This window comes from Chenopodium album, chromosome 12 (assembly GCF_948465745.1).
Source record: "Chenopodium album chromosome 12, dcCheAlbu1.1, whole genome shotgun sequence".
Taxonomy (NCBI): Eukaryota; Viridiplantae; Streptophyta; class Magnoliopsida; order Caryophyllales; family Amaranthaceae; genus Chenopodium; species Chenopodium album.
The window spans coordinates 50,318,433-50,334,565 of NC_137845.1; the positions used below are offsets into that span (position 1 = coordinate 50,318,433).

At 38.2% G+C, this 16,133-nt stretch overlaps 1 pseudogene; it reads right to left on the reverse strand.

Annotated features, from left to right (window-relative positions):
* Window positions 1-11,185: 11,185 nt before the first annotated feature.
* LOC145573547 (small nucleolar RNA R71) lies at window positions 11,186-11,283 on the reverse strand (annotated as a pseudogene).
* Window positions 11,284-16,133: the final 4,850 nt, after the last annotated feature.

Sequence of the window (16,133 nt, forward strand, 5' to 3'; positions counted from 1 at the left end):
TGAAAAGTGTAAATATTACCTAGTTATTAATGTAAGTAAATAAGATTTTATATATATATTGAATGCTGACCAGTTTAGAGGAAAAAAACAAAAAAAAAATGTTTTAATTTTTTCAAGTGTATTTAGCACATCTTATTAATAACAAAAAAAAAAAAAAAATGCGGCAAGGTTTTTTGACACCGGTTAACCGGTGCCAAAAAAATTAATTCGCACCGGTTAACTGGTGCCAAAGTTAATAATTGCCACCGGTTTTGAACCGGTGCCAAAGTTAGTAATTGCCACCGGTTTTGAACCGGTGCGATTTTTTTTAGTTTTTTAGCATCCCTCAAATGAACACCGATTGAAAACCGGTGCTATAGGGGGGTTTTAAACCGGTGTACTTTTATATTTTTCTACTAGTGAATCAAGAACTAAAGATATCTAAGATTAAATATCCCCATTAATATGAATCAATGTAATAGAACAATCCCTTTCCCTCAATTAAATTAATAAATATTCCACAGGATAGATGTTTACTAAGAGTTTCTTTCGATCAACTTATAGCTTCCCTAACATGCAATCATACTTATTTTCATGGAATTATACATATTAACAACATCATATAAGTCCTAGAAAGAACAATTAGCTATTTTCATGCATAAAAGCTCTTACTTTTGATTAGGGTTCTAAAATCAATTAAGAATCAACTTTCGTTGTAAACCTAATCACATTCAATAAAACTATTTCTAGTTAATCATTGATAATAAAACCAACCCTAACAAAGAGAAATTATAAATTAATTAAATTGAGAATTGAGAATTATATAACACATTAATCCATATTAGGGTTTAACCTAACCCTAGATTATGAAACTACTCACACATGATGATAGAAATAACAGGACAAATAATTAAAGAAAACATAATAACAATAGAAAATTAAAGTAATTAAGTAAAGATGAAAGAGAAATACTTGAATTAAATTAAGTTGAATGCTTCAATGGAGTTCTATGTGTTCTATCACAAAACAACATGAAATAGAAAAAAGCTATATTAAAAATTAGATGTTTTAAAATAGGGTTAAAACCACTATTATATTTATACTTTCCTAAAAATAAACATAAAAAATAAAAATAAAATTATCTTTTGCGCACATGTACACGGCTGTGTGCTGATGGGTACACGACCGTGTATCTAGTCTCTACTCGATCCCAGATTCCATCATGTATGTGCACAGTCGTGTAGCTAAGGGGTACATGACGGGTATGCTGCGTTCATATAGAGATGGCATCACACGACCGTGTAGCTCATGGTACACGGCCATGTAGCAAACAGTCGTACTTGGAAAATATCACATGACCGTGTAGTTAGAGGTACATGACCGTGTAGTATTGTCATCATCTTCACTCTAACATACGACTTCTTATGACTTGCAAATCATCTTATGAAACTCACCAATCTATCTCAAAATGTCATAGCATATTCATCATCACTCCAAATGCTCTAATTCATCTTGAAATCACAGCATAACAACCAAATAACTAGAAATAGAAGAAATTGAGTCGAACTTGGATAAAACATACATAAACAAAAATTATATGTTGAAATTCTATGGTAAACGCATCCCAAATAGCTCAAAAGTAATGGTATAATATCGACTTATCAGATATTTTGACAAAAACTGGTAAGTGGTGGTAATATCCAATTTTTTGAACTTTTTGTGGTGTTAAAATAAATGTTTTTTTTTTTTTTTTTTTTGTAGTGTTAAAAATCATTTTTGTATTTTTTGTGGTGTTAAAATTAAAAATTTCAATTTTTTGTAGGAAAAATGAAAACTAATAATCCCACCTTTGTCATTCTGCTCAAAATAATCCACCTTTCAATAATTTGGGAATAAGCCCACATTTTACCCCTATATTCTTAAAACAATCCTTTTTTTTTGGCAAGGGTTCAAAAGGAGGCTATCTCCCAACAGACTCGACCTTACAACGAGAAAATTTAAACCTCTTAACCAAACTAATATAAGAACTAAACGGGGGATTAGGGTTACAAACACTATGAACTGCTAAGCAATGCAAATAAGGGGGATGAGAAGATCCATCATCAGAATTAGCCCTAAGCTGTTCCAAACTTGTTCCCTTGCGCTTCTTGATCCTGCAAAAACAACAACGGGGATACCTTTTACCTTTCTTATTTTTCACCCTTGACGTGATTGGTCTTACATTTTTTCTTAACATGGAAGAGAACGTGAAGGTAAAGAGTGGTGGAGAGCGCTGCACTTAGTCGTATTCAATTGTCATGGGATCTTCGTTGTTAGAGCCTACGGATTCCACTTCATCGATATCAGTGGTAGTTAAATATCTCGCAGGTAACTTGATTCCCTTCTCAATAATAATCGAACCCTCATTGCTGCTAGAAGTTAGGCTAGTAGGTATATGATCATCCAACTTCTTAACAGCAACAGTGTTAGGCTTGGGCGGTCCGACAACACGGCTGACCTCGGCAGTGTCCAGGAGTCGCTTGGCCTTTTTACTTTGGCCCTTTCTATTGCGGCACCTCTTCTTAGGACCCACCATCCTAGTGGCGTGAATAAGGTTTCAGGAACTTTTGATTCGTTTGCCTTATGAGGTTCAGGATGCCCATTATAGGTGGTCTTTTCTTTCACTCGTACCGTCATCCATGATACAGCAGAATGCTTAAAGAAACTCAAGGTTTTCCCTTGTCTGAGATTTGAATAAGATAAATTGAAAATCTTAAGGAACTGATTATTTCTCGATCAAATGAGGAAAATATGAGATTTCCTCAGTCCCTTGTCCATATCATGTCTAGAATCCTGGTTGTTCAGAGGGCTAGTAGCATCATCGTCCCCTTTTTAGGGTAAGGACATTAGATGTAGTGATAAGGCTCTCTACCATCATCTCATTGGCAACATCCATGGTAGATAAGACTATAATATCACTCTGAGCCTCGCTACTGGGCAAACTGAAAGAGTATAGATCTAATAGAGGGGTTGTTGATCTTCCCTTTTTGTTGAAGATGATCTGGGGTAAATCGGCTTCCTCGGTGCCCCTCTTTTCCTTGATCTTGCTAGCTTGTCTTCTCAACCCCTCCACCTTCTCCATCTCGCGAAGGATGTCTTGATTTTTAGGCTCATTCTTGACTGCTTTTCCAAGATCTTCATGGGCCTCCTAGAGTTGATAAAGCTTGATTTCGGCTAAATCTCTTCTGTAATGGGCTTTAGTATTGTTATCATCAAGAATAATGACTAATGAGCAAAGCTCCTTAGTATGTTCAACATCTCGGACTTATAGCGCGCAAGCTTTGAGGTTTAACTCAAGGGATATGGCAAGGTTCCATAAAAAGGCACAATCATCTTCATCTCTTAGTAGACAAAAGCACAAAAGTTTCATCTCTCTATCATACTTAGCCCCAGCAAGAACGACTTCACCTTTCTTAAAGTAAATATTGCCCTCCACCTTTAAATCTTTTGCTTGATTAAGGATGTTCCAGGGATAATTATCATTGGCAAAATTGACAATGCTATCGTCAAAATCAACGTTCAAGTGGGTGTACGTAAGGGAGTTAACTAAATTCCGGCAGTCCATAACAAACTCTCTAACCCGAAAGGGAAATGATAAACAAATTCACGAAGGGGAAACACACAAACAATACCAACACAAAAAGAAACAAAGTGAAATAGACCCTGAATCTAATTCACAAATGAGAGGGATTGAGCAAAACTACAGTATCCAAGCTCAACCACAAACTAGCACTACAAAATAAAATAACAAAACTTCTAATGAAGTAAGATAAGGGCAGTTGCAGTCAATCGGTGGTCAAACCACCACCCCCAAAAAATCGAAACCTTGCTAGCGAAAAGGAGGTGCAGCCAGCGGCGACAAGCCGACACCCGTCGTGAGAAACCGGCTAGTCGTAAACAAAGGCAATCTGTAACCAAGATCACAGCTCGGCCCATTGATCGAATCTCCCTCACAAGCCCAACACTCCTCGACCAACGAGGACATAGGGTAACCACGATCTGGGCGAAAATGGACTTGCCGGCAATCGAGAAGGGGGACCACCTACTCTGATCCCCGGCAGCCCGCCTGGGTTGGTAGAAGGGGGCTGGTTTTTGAGAAATTAGGGGCTTGAAGAAGTATTCTGGTTTTGGGTTTTGGGTCTTGAGCGTGGTGCGCGTTCTCTAGTACTGTAAAACAATCCTTTTTACCTACTACTTGTTTAATCAATTTTTTTTTTTATTTTGTTAATTAAATCTTTTTTTCCTTTCACCTCACGACTCGGACAATCTCTTCCATGGCAATTGGCAACCCACCATGATACATTGGTACCACCACCACCTCATCACAACCACCACACCGCCAGTTAACCCCCACCACCATGGAGATTTCAAAAGCTATATCCCTAGACCAAACAAGAATCACTACAAGTCGTGCTAACTCTCTACAAACCAAGCTTCATTATTGATTACACCAACCTAACAATATTTATTTCTACAAACTAAGCTTTAATACTGATAATGCAACCTAAACAAGATTACAATTAAATTTGTTACTGTCAATCCCTATTTTTCCTCGCCTCCAAACTAAGTGTCAAATTTACAGGTATCATTAATTGCTTTTATAATTATGTGAAGCAAGGGTACGAATTGGGTGCTCCATAATCGGGAAGATGAGGAAATGAAAGGAGAAAGGGAGGGGTTGATTTCAGATGGGAATGAGTGGGTGCAGGGGCTGATTTTGGGTGGGTTTTGTCGTCGTGTCGGGTGTGTGTGGGGTGGGTAATTTCAGGTGGGTGAGTGGTGTTCATGGTGGTTAGGGTGGGTTTAATGTGCAGTGTTAGGACACTTAAGGTTGTAGGTGGGGGGTTGGATAGGTGGCAGCCTTGGAAGAGGAAAGGGACGGGATGGCTGGTGATGAGTCTATTATATATACATTTTTATTCCCCGTCCCACGGTCATATTTGTGCTTATTTGACCTCTATAGAGCTATTTTTATTACTAATATGTGTTTTTTTTAGTGTTTTTGTATAGTTGGTATTATTTTGTAGGAATTTGTAGAATTATAATAATTCCCGAGCTTATATTATTTTGTAGGAATTTGTATAGTTGGTATTAGTGTTTTTATTACTAATAATAATTGAAACACTACGAAGACATTAGAGTTGGATCGTATTTTATGACCGTATATTTGAAGTCCTAGACCAAGCTAGGGTTTCTCCTTGGGAAGGATTTTTTGGTTCCTTCTAGGGTTTTTCCCTTGGGAGGGTTTTCCTAGCCTCCATTGCTAGGTTTTTTCAATTTCTTTGAAGGTTTTCCTTTTGTTTTCTCCCTTTTCTCTCCATCTCTACCATCTCTTTTCTTCTTGGTCTCAGTTGTGAATCTTTGTAGGGGCTTCCACTGGTATTTTTACCGGTAATAAGCCCCAAAAACCTTTCAATTGCTTTCAATAAATAAATTTCATCATTGTGATGATTTTTCTCTTGAGTTTATTTTCTTTTGTGTATGTTTGGTGAAAATTGTAGATCTAGGGTTTCATAATCTCTGTAATCCGGAGGACCATATGAGTATTTTCACTCAAACGACTACGCATAAGTGCATTTCAAGCCAAATTAGTGCGAACTCACAGATTGTATTGCCTCTGAAGAAGTTTTTTATTAAGGCGATTGTTAATCAAATCTACGATGTATTTAGTTTTAAGGTGTGTACTTATGTTGGAATTCTTGATTTTTTAGGAATTATAAGTAAGTGTCGTTTGACTATATTTTATTAATGAAATCCCTTTTTCTTCTTGTTAAAGGAATTTAGTTAGCTCAGTGAATAAGGGATCGATTTAGTGAAAATGGCCCAAAGCCTTATTCTCAATAGCAAACCACGAGACAAAGAGGCCATGATTATTAAAGACAAGAGATTAAAGTTATATTAAAGATCCAAGAATAAATAAGAAGGCCCTGATGAGTGTCATTTATGGCACTCATTTAGCCTCTTTTAGGATGGATATTAATCGCTTTTATAGCTCTTTTATCTCTTTTTCTTTAGTTTTACTTGTTATTTCTCTAGTTTATGTTTTCCTTAGTTGTTTTCCCGTTTTCTTGCATTTCTTAGTTTATTTTGCTTTTTCTCTTTCATTTGTTTGCTTTTCTTTGATTTCAGGAGATTGGTGATGTTCAATGATAACACGATATTTTACATGATTTATATGTGATATTTGGTCATATTTTATTGTGTTTTCTTCATTATCCTAATCTTTTAGAGTTATTACTCTTCCTATTTCGATATTGCTCTTCTCGATTTGTTTGTTTTTGTTTTTATAGGAATAGGGCTCGATTTGCGTGGAAATCAACTTGGACGCCGGATATTCTTCATATGGAGCATTTCTAGCATCCAAGAAGCTTCAAGGCAGCCTAGTCCGTAGCTTGATTGCGGTTTTCTATGGCTTATTGTAGCTTGCCTGCGGCGAACTTCACAAAGGAGCAACAAACTCATGTTTGGCAGCCTACTCCGCAGCCTAGCTGCGACCTCTTATTAAGTGGCGAAATTAGCCCTATTTTTGGGATTTTAGGAGTCCTAATCCTAAGTAAAGACTACTACTATTTTCCTAGCACATAAATAGGTTTTAGATAGTATTTTATTAATCACTTTTATACATTATTTTAGAGATTTTTTTCTTACTACGTTCTTCTACAATAATTTCTAGGGTTTTGCTTTGAAGATTGAAGATTTCATATTAAATTTCAAGTATTGATTTCTTTTCCTTATTCTCTTTAATTTCTATTGTTTTTATGTTTTCTTTAATTAATTGTCTTGTTATTTCTATTATCATGTGTGAGTAGTTTCATAATCTAGGGTTAAGTTGAACCCTAATATGGATTGATGTGTCAATTAATTCCCAATTCCCAATTTAATTAATTTATAATTCCTCTTTGTTAGGGTTGGTTTTATTATCAATGATTAACTAGAAATAGTATTATTGAATGTAATTAGGTTTACAACGAAAGTTGATTCTTAATTGATTTTAGAACCCTAATTAAAAGTAAGAGCTTTTATGCATGAAAATAGCTAATTGTTCTTGCTAGGACTTATAGGATGTCGTTCTTAATGTCTTTAATATGTATGATTCCATGAAAATAGGTATGATTGCATGTTGTGGAAGCTATTAGTTGATCGAAAGAAACTCTTAGTATTGTTCAAGGGAGCATTTGTCTTGTGGAATATTTATTGATTTAATTGAGGGAAAGGGATTGTTCTATTGCATTGATTCATATTAGTGGGAATACTTAATCTTAGATGTCTTTAGTTCTTGATTAATTCCGTATTATTATTATTATTATTATTATTTTATTAGCTAATATTGTTTTAGTATATATTATCAACTTTGATTTGTTACTTGCTTAGTATTGATTTGAGTCTGTTAAATTAGTTAGTCCTTAGTCTCTTGGAATTCGACCCCTACTTGCTTAACTACATAGTAGAGTTAGTTCGGTTATTTTTGTTAGGTACGCGACACGCCTATCATTCAAGGAGCTCAATTGCTTTTTCACGTGATTTGTAAGGCTCAAGGTGCACGCCGGTCTCTCCCTTTGAAGCTCAAATGTCAAGGAGTGCAAATTCCAAGTCTTCTAGGACGCGCTCTCAAGCAGTGTGGGCATAAAAAATGGTGTTGAACCCATCGTGGAGGCCTTTGAAAACTACCACCCCCATCATGTATCAAGTGGAGCGCACGGAAACATCAACGGACGCACGAGAAAGTCCTCCCCTTCTCCCAAGCGCGGGCACGCAGGGCATGTGAGCGGCCGCGCAAGATTGAGGTGCAGCCGTGCAGCTCTTCTCCTTTTGTTTTGTACCCATTTCATTGCAGCCGCGCATGATTAGGAGATGGCGCGCTTATTGGGGTTCTTTTTGGACGTCTAACTAAATTCTACTTTGTTAGTTTTACTATATATAGATTTTTCTTCTTTTTAGAGAGAGAATGAATTTAGATGAAGGAGAATTAGACTAGTTTTAGAGAGAGAAGCTCAAGATTTTGGGAAACTTTGTTCTTAGATTTTAGAGAGAGAAACTTGGTAATTGATGATTGCTACATTTTGATCTTCATTCACTTTGATATTGATAAAAGTTTTGTAAGAATTCTTTTCTCTTTAATGCAATTTTAGTGTTTTATTTTTGATATATTGTTGAATTTCTATAGTTTGTTTGATTGATTGTTGAAATTTGGATTGCAATGTTGATGATGAAATTGATAATTAATTTAGTTATGTTTTTCAACTTTACAATATGTAGTGAGTAGTTCCTTTTCTAGGGATGAGGTGAAGCATGTATGAATGATAAGCTATTGCTAATTTGGGGGTTTTTGATTGATTAGATAATGTGATTAAATTGGTTGATGGAATTCGTGCATTTGTTTGATTGATGAGGAGTAGCTTACCTTGATTATCAAGCTAGATTGCATAGTAGTTTTCAATGATACGACACATTGATTTGGAGGCTATTATTATCGATTGATCTTGTTTTGCAATTTTCTTTTGAAATAATTCATAGAGACCTCTAGCTTGACCCTAGGAAATAGCTCTTTAAGTGATTTTGATTGCAAATACCGTTTCCCCTCGCATTGCTTGATTGATCAATTTCTAGACAAATTAGCAAGTTTATCGTGAATGCATGTGGATCCTAAATCCCTAGTACTTTGATATTGATTTCTATTGTTAGCTTTGATTGTGTTGATTTGCTAGTTTAGACCAAACCAATTGGTTAAGATTTCGGAATAGCTTAACTAGAGACCTTAGCTTATACCTCATTCCCTTGGGTTCGACCCGGACTTACCCCTATACTTAGGGTTGGGTTTGGTTATAAATTTGGTTTGATCGGGGGATACTTAGAACTCAACGACCTAGGTTTTCCACCCGTCAAAAATGGTGCCGTTGCCGGGAAATGGCATGGTTATTTGATATTTTTGATTGAGTCTATTCCATTTTATTTAAAAATACAAAAAGATTTTCTTTCTTTTAGGCTACATTTGTAGCCGTGCTATTAATATTTTCCTTTAACACTACTAGAAAATCGTCCATTTCCGACGAAACGGTTTCGACGGACACGAAAATCCGTCGGAAAATACGACATTTCAGACGGATTTAATTTTCGTAGAAAATTTCCGACGAATTTGGAATTTCCATCGGAAATTTCCGATGGAATTTAATTCTGTCGGAAAATACTTAATAATTTCTGACGGATTATTCCGTCGGAAAATAATTAGTTTCTGACGGAATTAAATTCCGACGGAATAGTGGGTTTCCGACGGAATTTAGATTAAAAAAATATAAGAAAAAATTTCAAAACCCTAATTTTGATGATAGCCGTCCCCTTCCTTACCCCTTCATTTCTCACTCCTTTCTTTCTCTCTCCTCCCAAATTCTCTCTCCTCTCTTCCTGTTCTCCTTCTCCCTCCTCCTCTATTCTTCTCCTTCATCCTTTCTTCGGTTTCTCCTTCGCCCCTTCTTCTTCTGTCCCTTCTTTTTCTTCGCCCCTTCTTCTTCTCCCTTTCCCCTTTCTTTTTCGTTTCTTCTTCTCCCTTTCCCTTTTCTTTTTCGTTTCTTCTTCTCACGGAAATGTAAAATCGAATTCATGTCAAATTCACGAAAATATAATTTTTTGAACAAAAGTAAGGTTTTTCATGTCAAATTCGAGCCAATTTCGGGGTTTTATTGGTGAAATTCAAGGTATGTACTTTTTTTCTTACTTATTTTTTTGGTTTTTGAGATTTTTTTTTAATTTTACGGTGAATTGTGGTTGAATTGCGGTGGCGGTGGTGTTTTTTTTTATGTTTGTTGGTGGCGGTGGTCTTGGGTGCCGCCAGGGATAAGGGTTAGGGTGGGGTGGGTTAATTTGGTTAGATTAGGTGGGCTTGGTTAGGTTCGGTCAGGGTCTGGTTTGGGTTTGGGTGTTTTAGGTGGGTAGATCTGGGTATGGGTTTGGTAGGGTTTTGGTCAGGGTTCGGTCAGGGGTGGGTGGTGTAGGTTTGGTGGGATTTTGGTTAGTGTTCGGTTAGGGGTGGGTGGTGTGGGTTTGGTGCGGTTAGTGTTCGGTTAGGGGTGAGTGGTGGTGTGGTTCGGGTTTGGGTGTGGGTGTGGGTGTGGGTGGTGGAAATGGACTTAGGGTTAGGTGGGTAGGGGTTCTGGTGGGTGTGGGTGTGGGTGGTGGATCGGGTTAGGGGGGCTGGTGATACGGGTTAGGGGTGGGTTTGTGATACGGGTTAAGGGCTGGTGGTGGGGGGTGGTAGCTGGTGGTGGGATACTTTTTTTTTTTAATAATTTTCCGACAAATTTTCCATCGCAACTTTCCGAGGGAATTGTGTCCGTCGGAGATTTACGACAGATTTATCCGATGCCGGAAAACCTCTTCCGACGACCGAATTCCTTCGGAATAGTGTTTCCGTCGGACGGGTCCGTTTTCTACGAACCATTTTCCGACAACCCGTTCCGACAGAATTCCTTCGGAATAGTGTTTCCGTCGGAAGGGTCCGTTTTCTACGAACCATTTTCCGACAACCCGTTCCGACAGAATTCCGTCGGAAACGAGTTTTCCGACGGATTTCGGGGTTGTTCCGACTGAATTTTTCCGTCGGAAAAAGGCTATTTTTTTGTAGTGTAAGATTTGTATGCGTAGGGCACGAAATCGAAATTTAGCGCCATTTGATCCGGAAATTGAGAGGACCATAACAAGGATAAGGGTTGCTAATCGTTCCTCAAGCTCAAGTCCCTCAAGAGAGGAAAACCATCAAGAAGGAGAAGAAGAACGAGAAAGCATGGGTGCTAATCCGATAGTAGCATTGAAGGAGTTGGGAACTTCGGGAGCCTATAGGTTTGAAAGCGGAATTGCTCCCCCCACGACACCGACAAATGACTTTGAGATAAGACCGACGATGATTACATTGATAGAGAGGCGTCAATTTAGTGGAGCCAAGCATGAGAGTCCCCTCAACCATCTTAAGGAGTTTTAGAAGTATTTCAATACCATCAAGGTGAATGGGGTTACTGGAGAAGTTATTCGACTTAAACATTTCCCTTTTTCTCTTATCGGACGTGCTCTAGAGTGGTTGGATAAAGAGGTGAAGCCAAACTCTTTGAGAACATGGGATGAAATGACTAAGGAGTTTCTATCTCGGTTCTACTCACAAAAGAAGACGGCCGAAGCAAGAGCTCTCATTCAAAGCGTCAAGCAAAAGCCCAATGAAAGTCTTTATGAGGCATGGGAGAGGTATAAGAAATACCAAAGAGAGTGCCCACATCATGGGATTCCCACCCATCAAATCATCCAAATCTTCTATGAAGGTCTAAGCCCTCAAGAAAAATCTTTCTTAGATGCCGGTGCCGGAGGCCCTATCATGAACAAAACGGAGGATGAGGTGGTGGACTTAATTGAAGATGTGGTAAGGTCTGTTGCACAGCAAAGTCTGTTGGGCAGCAGAAAATCCGTAATTAAGATCCTGAAGCGCTTGTCTGCAAAACCCTCTGGTGTAGTCTGCTTGAAGGGGGCCCTCCTCACCTCTCCCCTTCCCCGCTGCACCATCGACCGACCGGACCCCGGGGCACCTGCCGCACCTCCGATTCGATCCGCCCCCCGGCTGGAAGGCATCTACCTCATCACGATCACATCCCCTTTTTCCAAGTTAAGAAAGACTGCTTCTGACGAAAGACCCTTCACTGCACAAGCCTTTACAGCAGCCTAATTCTTCTCCCCTTAAACGAGTACTGTCCAACCGGAGAAATAGCAGTGATAACCAGGTCAAAGAGTCAAGCCACTTTCGGGGGAGAACTCTTGCTCACAAGCTCCCTGCTGCTTTTCTCGTCTATGGTTTCTACCATGACTCAAACTGAATCGGGAACAGAGATCGGGATGGAATCGCCTTGGCACTTCTTTCTTCGTCACTCGCCCTTCCTCACACGGGTGCTGCGGGATTTGATCAAAAATAGGTGGAGCCTCTTAGCCGCTCATGACTCAAATCACATGTATTGGCAAGAAGTGAGAGAGAGTCGACAAGCAAGAGTGGTTCTACGGTGTATTCAATCGACCATCTCAATGCCATCAACAGTTTGTCCTCACAAATTTCAAACTTGGGAAAGGAGATGACCTTGATAAAAGCAAATCTTGAGAGTGCTTCATCACAAGCACCAATTCTTCCCTCCCACAATGAGGGGAGAGGTACACCTTCTAACTCAACTCCTCCTTCTACTTCAAACAATATACCAAATGGATGTTTGTTTTGTCATGTATGTGGATCATATGACCACAATGCTTCTAATTGTCCACATGTTTTTTATAATTGTGATGATGTTGATAATAATGAATATGAACAAGTGAACTTTGTTTCAAACAATAATAATGGGCAAAGATTTGATGGAAAAAGGAATTTTGGGAATAGAAATTCTCGCCAACAAGGGAACTTTGATAATTATAACCAAAATGGTGATTATAAGAACCAAGGAAATCAAAATTTCCTAGGCAACTATAACAATCAAGACTATAATAATCAAAGTCAAGGTCAAGGGTATGGAAACCAAAGCCAAAACCAAGGTTATGGTAATCATCACCAAAACAATGGCTAAAATCAAAATCGGGGTAATTGGAGCAACCAAAATTGGGGTGATTTTCAAAACAACAATCAAAGGGGACCCCTACCCAAATTTGATCCAAGAACTCAAGGTAATGGTGACAATTTCTATGCCCAACCTCCATCTTCTAGGACTACTTTGGAAGAAATCATTGAGAACCAAACCAAGATTTTGAACACTTACATGTTAGTGAGTGACAAGAAGTTCAATGAGATGATGACACGCAACAAAATGCTTGAAACACAAATCACCCAATTAGCAAACACCTTGAAGGAGAGTGTGAGTGCTAGCCCTACTTCTTTACCCTCTCAAGGAGTTGATTCTAAGAAACCGGTGTATTCTATCACCACTAGGAGTGGTAAAGTGCTTGAAGAGAGTGTTTCTAGGAAGAGTAAGGAGGGTGAAAAGGTGAGTGATTCATGTGAGAAGAAAGAGCTTGATGTGTCAAGGAAGGTGAGTCAAGATGCCAAAGATGAAGAGAAAATTGATAAAAAAAATTACATGAAGATGTGATCAAACCCAAACTTCCATATCCCCAAAAGTTTTTGAGAAATTAAACAAGATTGATGAGCAATTTGGGAGATTTCTTGATATGCTTAAGGAAGTTCATCTTTCTATCCCTTTTACCGAAGTTATGCACAAATGCCAAGATATTCTAAGTTCCTTAAGGAAATTTTGAGTGGCGAGAGAGAGTGTAATGAAGTTAATTCAGTAAAAGTTGGGGAGTTTTGTAGTGCTTTGATTCAGAATGACTTACCCATAAAGATGAAAGATCTGGGCAATTTTTCAATCCCTTGCATGATTAATGAAAAAATGTTTCAAAATGCTCTTTGTGATCTTGGTGCTAGTGTTAGCATAATGCCTTATTTGGTTTTTAAGAAGCTTAAGCTAGGTGAGCTTCTCCCAACCAACATGACCTTATAATTGGCCGATCGTTCTATTAAGTTTCCTAAGGGAAGAATTGAGGAAGTCCCCCTCAAGATAGGTGAGTTTACAATTCCCGATGACTTCTTTGTGCTTGAAATTGCGGAAGATGACAATATACCTATCATCTTAGGGAGACCATTCTTAGCTATTTCAGATGCTTTGATTGATGTGAAAGGTGGCCTTATTACATTGCGTGTTGGTAACAATAAGGCGAGTTTTGAGCTTAAGTCAATGCATGAGTCTTTGTCTTTTGTGAAAGGAATTATGTGTATCAATTCACCTCATTCCAATGATAATATATGCATGTTTGTGTCTTCTACTAATGATGTTCTTGAAGCTTGTGATGATTTTCCTTTAAGTGTTGAAAGCAAGACGGTTGGTGAAGATAGCATGAAGCCCTCAAAGCTTGTGGATGATGATGTGATTGATATACCTTCATGGTTTGAGCTCTATCCAAGAGAGGTTGAAGATGACTCCAAATGTGTTTATGGTGTGAAATCGTCCACTACAAGGAGCAAGAAGACAAAGAAGAAAAAGAGAGCTTTCATGAAGAAGAAAATGAAATTGAAACAAAGCAAACTTGAGTCGGAATTTTCAAAACAAGATAATGCATCCAACAAGGAAGTGGAGTTGCCAAGGAATGGCATGAAGTTTGTTTCCTCTACCACCTTGGACAAAGTGGTTTTCTTTGACCCTCCGTGATATGGAGGAAGGGTCGAGCTTAGGACCTTAAGCAAGCGCTTCCCAGAAGGTAACCCGATTTTCTAACCTTTTTCTTTTGATTTTATCTTTCTTATCTTTCTTATAATTGCTTTTCTTTCTTTCACTTATTTTGTGTTTGGATTTATAGGTTGTTTTCATGGGAATCGAATCCCTCAAATGAGCATGAGCATAATAGGAAGGAGTTTCGTGATAAATGATGAGAGTATGCTCGATTTTCTTAAAATTCGAGTTATAAGGGTAAGTTAATCAAGGAGGTAAGATTAGGAAAAAATGTGCTTAAATGAGAAGGGAATTTGTGCTTGGTGGGTTCATTATGGTGCTCTTATTAATTTGGGATGTTGAACCCACAGTCAAGGGGTTTTGAAGCAGATGTGTTTAGTGAGTTCAATAATCTCGGGATGATGAAGATGCATAGAGCCCATGGTCGAACGCACCAAGAGAAGGATCAAAGCAAAGAAGAGAAACAGTAGGGGCGCGGGCGCACACACCTGCTGCGCGGTCACGTACGAGCCCAGCCGAGGCTATTTCTCTTCCTTTCTTCTTTCTTTTCCTCATTTCCTTCATAACCTCATCCTCGTCCGCACTCCTATCTTCTCTACCCACGAAACCCTAACCACCATACTTCAATTCTTTCACTCAAATCCTCATAATTCCTCACAAAATCACCAAATTCCTACTCAAATTTCATCAATTTCACCAAAATACATACTATTTTCCACCATTTCATCTTCTCCATTCTCTTTCCTCCATTAAAGAGCAAATTGGGGTTTTTCGTTTTGGTGGATTTTAGATCACGAAAGTTGGTCAAATTTGCTTCTTGTTTGGTATAATCATCTTCTCTACCTTTATTTTGCATTGTTACATCAATTTGTAGTGAGAATTTGATTATTCATATTTGTGAATAGTAGTAGTATTGATTTTGTTGAATATGATGATTGTTTAGATAATTTGGATGCTTATATTTGTTGTTTGTTGATTGAAATTGCCTCACATTGTGTTTTTGTTGATTTTATAGCATGATTGTGAAATTTGGTGGCTATTTGAAAAAGATTGAAATTTAGAATTCTTGGTAGTAAGTTTGGTGATTGTGTAATGGTTTGCTTGAAAGTGGTGTAGTAGTATTGTGGTTGATTTGTGATTATGGTGGATAATGGAGTTTGTGATTGAATTTTGGTTGTGATCTTTGTGAAGCAAATATGTCGAAAATCATGAAAGCCCTCACCTAAAAGAGAAAAACTCAAATAACAATTGAAGAACCCTCACCCACAAATTCACCCTCATCTCAAACACAACCGAACAATGATCCTCTACCATTGCCAAAAACATGATTTGCTAATCCAAACCACAAACCACTTTTTGCCGACTACAAAAAATGAACCATAAAGCCCTCACGGCATTATCATCGAGAGAGTATGATCAAATTGGGGATTGATGAGGATTTATGGGTTTTGTTTGATAACCTTCGGTTGGGTAGCTTTATTAACACATGCTACCGAAACTACCTTGAGCCTACTAGGGAGTTTCTTGATTCATTATCTTCCACTCTGGTTGGTGATAAAGATTTCCAAATTTCTTTTCAACTCTTCAAAGTTGTGAGACTATGTCTTTGGCTGAATTCAATGCAACCCTTGACTTTAATCCGGGAGCGGATATTCTCTTTCCCGAGCATGAGTTCTTTGATAGGTTTGCCCAAAATGCATGGTGGAATGATATCTCGGGATTGAATGAGTTCACTGCCCGCTACTCTCTAGCAAGTGATATATTCCAACCGTTCCTTCGTGTTCTTCATCGGCTCTTGAGATACTCGGTCTTCCCAAAGCAAGACTTGGGTAAGATGTCGAAGGCCGAGTTGGTGGTTCTTTGGATTGCAACTAGAGAGGAGTT